Source organism: Eriocheir sinensis, chromosome 16 (genome assembly GCF_024679095.1).
Source record: "Eriocheir sinensis breed Jianghai 21 chromosome 16, ASM2467909v1, whole genome shotgun sequence".
In the NCBI taxonomy this organism is placed as follows: Eukaryota; Metazoa; Arthropoda; class Malacostraca; order Decapoda; family Varunidae; genus Eriocheir; species Eriocheir sinensis.
This window is the reverse complement of record NC_066524.1, coordinates 4,690,285-4,697,034: the sequence shown is the minus strand read 5'-3', so window position 1 is coordinate 4,697,034 and position 6,750 is coordinate 4,690,285. Positions and strand designations below refer to the sequence as shown.

At 44.2% G+C, this 6,750-nt stretch overlaps 2 long non-coding RNA genes across 3 annotated transcripts; one reads left to right on the top strand and one right to left on the bottom strand.

Annotated features, from left to right (window-relative positions):
• Positions 1-2,976: 2,976 nt before the first annotated feature.
• Positions 2,977-3,719, bottom strand: LOC126999601 (uncharacterized). Of its 2 annotated transcripts, none has more exons than XR_007753462.1 (3): positions 3,496-3,719; positions 3,287-3,412; positions 2,977-3,119 (listed from the first exon to the last, which is right to left on the bottom strand). It is a non-coding gene; the product is annotated as an uncharacterized LOC126999601 (long non-coding RNA). The 2 variants fall into 2 exon arrangements; XR_007753461.1 differs by having other exon boundaries at positions 2,980-3,119; positions 3,329-3,412; positions 3,496-3,711.
• Positions 3,001-3,938, top strand: LOC126999602 (uncharacterized). Its single transcript, XR_007753463.1, has 3 exons — positions 3,001-3,149; positions 3,484-3,616; positions 3,869-3,938. It is a non-coding gene; the product is annotated as an uncharacterized LOC126999602 (long non-coding RNA).
• Positions 3,939-6,750: the final 2,812 nt, after the last annotated feature.

The following is a 6,750-nucleotide window of genomic DNA, read 5'->3' as shown; positions in this document are numbered from 1 at the left end:
GTCATAATAATGTTGGCAGCACTTTCAAACCAATAGTTACAGAAAACGAAATAAATAATGCATTTTTCACACACCATTGTATTCATATACATTATATATCATAAAACAAAACAATAGCGTTGTTGATCTACAGGTAAATAACAGGTAACGCGGGTAAGTTAATTTGAGACAGGTTGGTATCCATGACTGGTCACACACACTTGGCAGCCACATAGGGGTTGCCAGGTCGTGTCATTTATGGCATTTTTGTCTTAAATCAAGGTGGTCGCCAAGAAATGCTATTTTTTATGGTATATGTTAAGTATTCACATAATAATGTAATATTTAGTCCTCAATCTGCCGTCTTTTGCCATTCTTGGGGACAATTATAAATGAACCTTCAGGAATAACTGTACATTTACAATCAAATGGAAACACCAGAGTCTTTACAAACTAAAAAAAATATATGAACTTCAGCAAAGTTTGCGATATAATATCAGTCAAAAAAATATTCTGATACTTTTCAATATACGTCCTTCTCTAATAGCAAATGGAAAACTATTTATTTATGAAATATACGAAGGGAAATCTGAAAATGTCCTGCTTTCTACCCCGCAGAGTCAACACTTTTCCGACCCCATCCGGTCCCTCACGGGGTAGCGTAAAGTAACCCCAACTACATGGGGACGATTAACACTGCGGTTTATGGCCACGGGAAAGGGAAGGGAAGGGAACGGGAATGGAGAAGACTAACACTACGGTAGTAAGGACCTATTAGGCCAGGTCCATATCCTGGCCTTGCAAGGAACATGGGTTCGCGGGGATGAACTGCACAGGCCAAACACTATCCACGAGGACTTTGTGTCGTTCTCTACGACACTCAGGTCCTGAGGAGGGGGAGACCTTACGGGGGAGCTCACCTTTCTGTGGCATAAGAGCCTCAGTAAGCACATCCGGGTGCGTGGTGGTCAGGACCCCCGAGTCCTGAGCATTACTTACAAGGATGACAGGCTCTCCCTCCTCCTGGTGAATGTGTATCTCCCTACCAACATCAGGGAGAACAGGGATGACCAAGCAATGTGTTTAGGGGCACTTGTCTCGTGGGTGGTCAGCGCCCAGGAGTAGTATATCTGTATTTTGGGGGACTGCAATGCTGTTCCTGGCACCCCCTTCTTCAGTGACCTACAACACATGTGTGAGGAGCGGGACATGGTGGTAGTCGAGGTGAGGGCGCTCCCCCCGACTACCTACACTCAAGTCAACATGGGGTGCCTCTCTCGCACCTGGCTGGACCATGCTGTGCTATTACCATGTCTGCACAGTGCTTGGGATGAGTGCACAATCCTATACGACAGTGTCTCCTCTGACCATTTTCTCCTCTAATTTGGGCAAAAATTAATGGGCTTCCTGCCAGGCAGGATAGGGTGGCAATGGTTAAGTGGGATTTTCGGGACACAAGAAAAAGAGAGGAGCAGTGGTGGTCACCGATCACTTTTTTGCTGTTCCGATCCCCGATCATCCGATCGGTTTGGGCAACTGATCCGATTCCGATCATCCGATCATTTTTTTAAGTACTGCTGTTCCGATCACCATTCCGATCATCCGATCATTAAAACTTATAAAAAATTTTATTATCTTTTAAAATAATAATTACAAGAAACATCTATTTTAGGCGTTCTTTAAGTAATAATTTAAAATAAGTAATAACTTCATTATTTGTTTATAAATATCTTTATTTTTCCTCTTTCGTTTGGTATATAGGACATGGTAAGAAAACATGTTATCTTAACTTCCTATTTTAGGCAATTATTTAAGTCTACTCTTTTTATTCATTTTATGAAAGTATGAAAAAGGAATTATGTTCGCTATTTTAACTTTTGTTTGAAGTTGATTTAGGTTTTTGACAAACATTTTTCAACTTTTAAATATTTTATCATCGATATCTAGGAAATATTTTTTACTATTCTATAAAAAAAACGAGTGATAATGATCATTAATCTCCTATCCTTCCTGATTAAATAGCTTTCTGAATAAAAGATATTGGTCCGTAAATAAATTAGTTACAAGAACATAAGCATTAAGGTTTTGATTTTAAGTGAGCCGGTGTTGTGTCATCTGCCATCCACGTATCCTAAGACATCCCATCCTGATCTGCACATGCGCGGAACCCGATGTTTACAAACACAGTGTTGATATCGTAGTTGGTCCAGGCAAGATGGCGGCAAGACAGCATGGCAGCTTTTATGGGAAAATGGCCAATTTTATGAATGACATGGACCCCATAATTCAGATAGCTTACCATTAAATGGAGAGAATCCGAGAAACATGACCATCAATCAGAAGAGTGTAGGTTATCTCATTTATCACATATACTGACATACAAGGGGGTGTAGGTTATCTCATTTATCACATTTACCGACATACAAGGGGTGTAGGTTATCTCATTTATCACATTTACATAAAAACAAGGGGTGTAGGTTATCTCATTTATCACATTTACCGACATACAAGGGGTGCAGGTTATCTCATTTATCACATTTACTGACATACAAGGTTTCAGGTTACCTCATTTATCACATTTACCGACATACAAGGGGTTTAGGTTATCTCATTTTTCACATTTACTGACATACAAGGGTAGGCGGTGGCTGAGTGATTAGCGTGTGGGGCCAGCATTCATCACGCCATGGACAATGTCGATTCGAATCCCCACGCTACCACCTGGGATTTTTTAGTCACCGCCGAGTGGCTTAAGACTACCCACAGGCTGTCCAGAATACCACCTATCATCCCGGATTCTAGAAGAAACCGCACAAGTGAATAAAAAATGAGTTCCAGGGGGCAGCATGAGCCAAGCATAACTAGCGCCACTATAAAAATTGCCTGCGCCATGACGTGCTTAGGCCGACCACCAGGCCCCTGAAAAAAACCTACCGGCGCTATAGGCTGAGATGTAAACAAAAAAAAGTTACCTCATTTATCACATTTACCGACATACAAGGGGTGTAGGGTACCTCATTTATCACATTTACTGACATACAAGGGGTGTAGGGTACCTCATTTATCACATTTACTGACATACAAGGGGTGTAGGGTACCTCATTTATCACATTTACTGACATACAAGGGGTGTAGGGTACCTCATTTATCACATTTACTGACATACAAGGGTGTAGGGTACCTCATTTATCACATTTACTGGCATACAAGGGGTGTAGGGTACCTCATTTATCACATTTACTGGCATACAAGGGGTGTAGGGTACCTCATTTATCACATTTACTGGCATACAAGGGGTGTAGGGTACCTCATTTATCACATTTACTGACATACAAGGGGTGTAGGTTACCTCATTTATCACATTTACCGACATACAAGGGGTGTAGGGTACCTCATTTATCACATTTACTGACATACAAGGGGTGTAGGGTACCTCATTTATCACATTTACCGACATACAAGGGGTGCATGTTATCTCATTTATTACATTTACCGACATACAAGGGTGTAGGGTACCTCATTTATCACATTTACTGACATACAAGGGGTGTAGGGTACCTCATTTATCACATTTACTGACATACAAGGGGTGTAGGGTACCTCATTTATCACATTTACCGACATACAAGGGGTGTAGGTTACCTCATTTATCACATTTACCGACATATAAGGGGTGTAGGTTACCTCATTTATCACATTTACCGACATACAAGGGGTGCAGGTTATCTCATTTATCACATTTACCGAGATGCAAGGGGAGCACGTTATCTCATTTATTACATTTACCGACATACAAGGGGTGCAGGTTATCTCATTTATCACATTTACCGAGATGCAAGGGGAGCACGTTATCTCATTTATCACATATACCGACATACAAGGGGTGTAGGGTACCTCATTTATCACATTTACTGACATACAAGGGGTGTAGGGTACCTCATTTATCACATTTACTGACATACACGGGGAGCAGGTTATCTCATTTATTACATTTACCGACATACAAGGGGTGTAGGTTATCTCATTTATTACATTTACCGACATACAAGGGGTGCAGGTTATCTCATTTATTACATTTACCGACATACAAGGGGAGCAGGTTATCTCATTTGTCGCATATACCGACATACAAGGGGTGCAGGTTATCTCATTTATCACATATACCGACATACAAGGGGTGCAGGCTATCTCATTTATCACATATACCGACATACAAGGGGTGCAGGTTATCTCATTTATCACATTTGCCGCCATACAAGGGGTGCAGGTTATCTCATTTATCACATATACCGACATACAAGGGGTGCAGGTTATCTCATTTATCACATATACCGACATACAAGGGGTGCAGGTTATCTCATTTATCACATATACCAACATACAAGGGGTGCAGGTTATCTCATTTATCACATATACCGACATACAAGGGGTGCAGGTTATCTCATTTATCACATTTACCGACATACCTCATTTACCTCATTTACTGACATACAAAGGGTGCAGGAAGAAACTTTCATATTTCAAGCAATTTTCAAATTCGAAACATACGTCAACATTTACTTTTAAAAAGATAAAAAAAAAAAAACTCAGGTGGGACATATCGCGATAGGAAGTCGACAAAGACACGGTACCGTGTCGCAATTCGTCCACTCTTTGTTTGTAAACAAATCCCGCGCATGCGCAGATTGGATGGGATGTCTTAGGATACGTGGATGGCAGATGACACAACACCGGGTAGGACACGTAGCAATAGGTTTAAGTTGGATAAGTTTAGGTTCAACAAAGACATAGGCAAGAATTGGTTTACCAACAGTGGTGGATGAGTGGAACAGACGTAGAAGTCATGTGGTGAGCGCCAACACGATAGATACATTCAAGAAGAGGTTAGATAAGTTATTGGATGGGAGGGGTATGGGTCGTTAGTTTGGTGCCGTGGTCTGGGCGGCATGTTGCGCTGTCTCGCGAGACCTCCTTCCTTCTCCTCTTGTTGCGGGGGGAGCCCGACGGGTGGGTGGGTCGAGGAAGGCAAGCCCTCCCCAGTTAAGAAGGGGTCGAGGCGGGGCGAAGCCCCCCATTTTAGCTTAGGTCTTGTTGGTTTCCCGAAAATAAACTGCCGCTGCCGCCATTAGAGGGTGGTAACACTGCAGCAGAAAATGCATAACTGACAACTAGGGCAGGCCACTCGGTTACTGGAGTGAGCGGAAGCCCACTACTGCAGCCCACACCACACTGTCATGGCGTCGTGTAACAAGTTCCCCCAAGCAAATACAGCGACTTTGCGCCAGCGCGTCTCGTTCACGATACCTTACCAGGATTAAATAAATTAACGATCAATAATTATCGCTCAGTTTTATAAATAAAGACGCTTATTGAAGTAACTATTTAGCAACGTATATAAAAATAATTCTAAGTCCGCAGTCACTTGTTGCCATGACAACGTTGACCACTTTATTTTATGTGATCGGTGATCGGAAGTTGGTTTGTGAAGTTCCGATCTCCACAGTCCGATTACCTTTTACAAAGATGATCCAATCTTTGCATTCCGATCGCCAATTGCTGTTCCGATCAGATCGGAAGATCGGACGATCGGATTGATGATCGGAAGTGCCCAGCTCTGGAGAGGAGTATGGTCGGGTGGTGACAGAGTTTGTGAGAGACATTGTCATTGCTCCTGTCAGGTTATGTTGCTTCCAGAGTACTTGTCTTGTAAGCGGGCATCATGACGCCCTCGATGGGCTTCATCAGTCGTTGGTGGGAAGCATGGTGCGTGCTAGTGAGACATTATTCGGCACGTGCAGGAAATGGAGGCAGATTCCTGGCTGGAATGAAGTGGTGCGGGGGCGCATGGTGCAGCCAGGGAGTCCTTCCTGGAGTGGAGGGCCGGCGGCAGTCCACTCTGGGGCCCTCTAGCAGAGAGGATGAGGCGGACAAGGGCAAGGTTCAAGCTGGTGCAGGGCTCATGAGGAGGAACTACGAGCTCAAGCGATGGGTGCCAGCTGGCTGGCGGTGACACAGCCGGCTTCTGGCGCGGCCCAAGAGCCCTGTCCCCGGACTCTCACACGCTCTCCCGACGTATGGATCAGGTCGTGGGGGAGGAGGACATTGCCATGCACCATGTGGGGTGACCACTGAGGGTACCATGAACTATGTGGCAGACGCGGAGAGTGAGAGGGCCCCTCGGAGTGAGCTGCGTGGGGTGACACTGGAGGGCTTTCGTAGTGTCGACCTCAGTGAGCTGGAGATAATGCGGGAGCTCTCCAACAGTGAGGCGCTGGACTTTGATGGGTTACCCTCTGGCGCCTTCAAAAATGCGCTTTCCAGCCTGGTCTCTTGGCTCTGCCTCTTTAACAATGCCTGCATCTGCCATCAATACATATCCTCTCAGGTCTTGGCAGTGCAAATAGTCCCCTGGCTAAAGAGCAAGGTAAAAAAAAACTTCTCTCTAGCAGCTATAGGCCCATTGTTATTGCGATTCCCTTGTCAAAAGTCATTGCGAAGGCAGTGCTGCACCACTTAGAGGCCTACCTGAACACGCTGGACAATCAGCTCAGTTACAAGAATGGGCACGGCACTGAGATGTGTGTGTGGACGTCGAAGAACATCATTGAGTACTACACTTCCAGGGGCTCACCTGTCTACCTTTGCTTCCTTGACGCCAGCAAGGCCTTTGACAGAATGAACTACTGCTACTACATTGTCAAGCTCTTAATGTACTGGTACACTTCCCATGAATTAGCTGTAAAATGGGGGGCTTCCACTTCGCTGCCATTT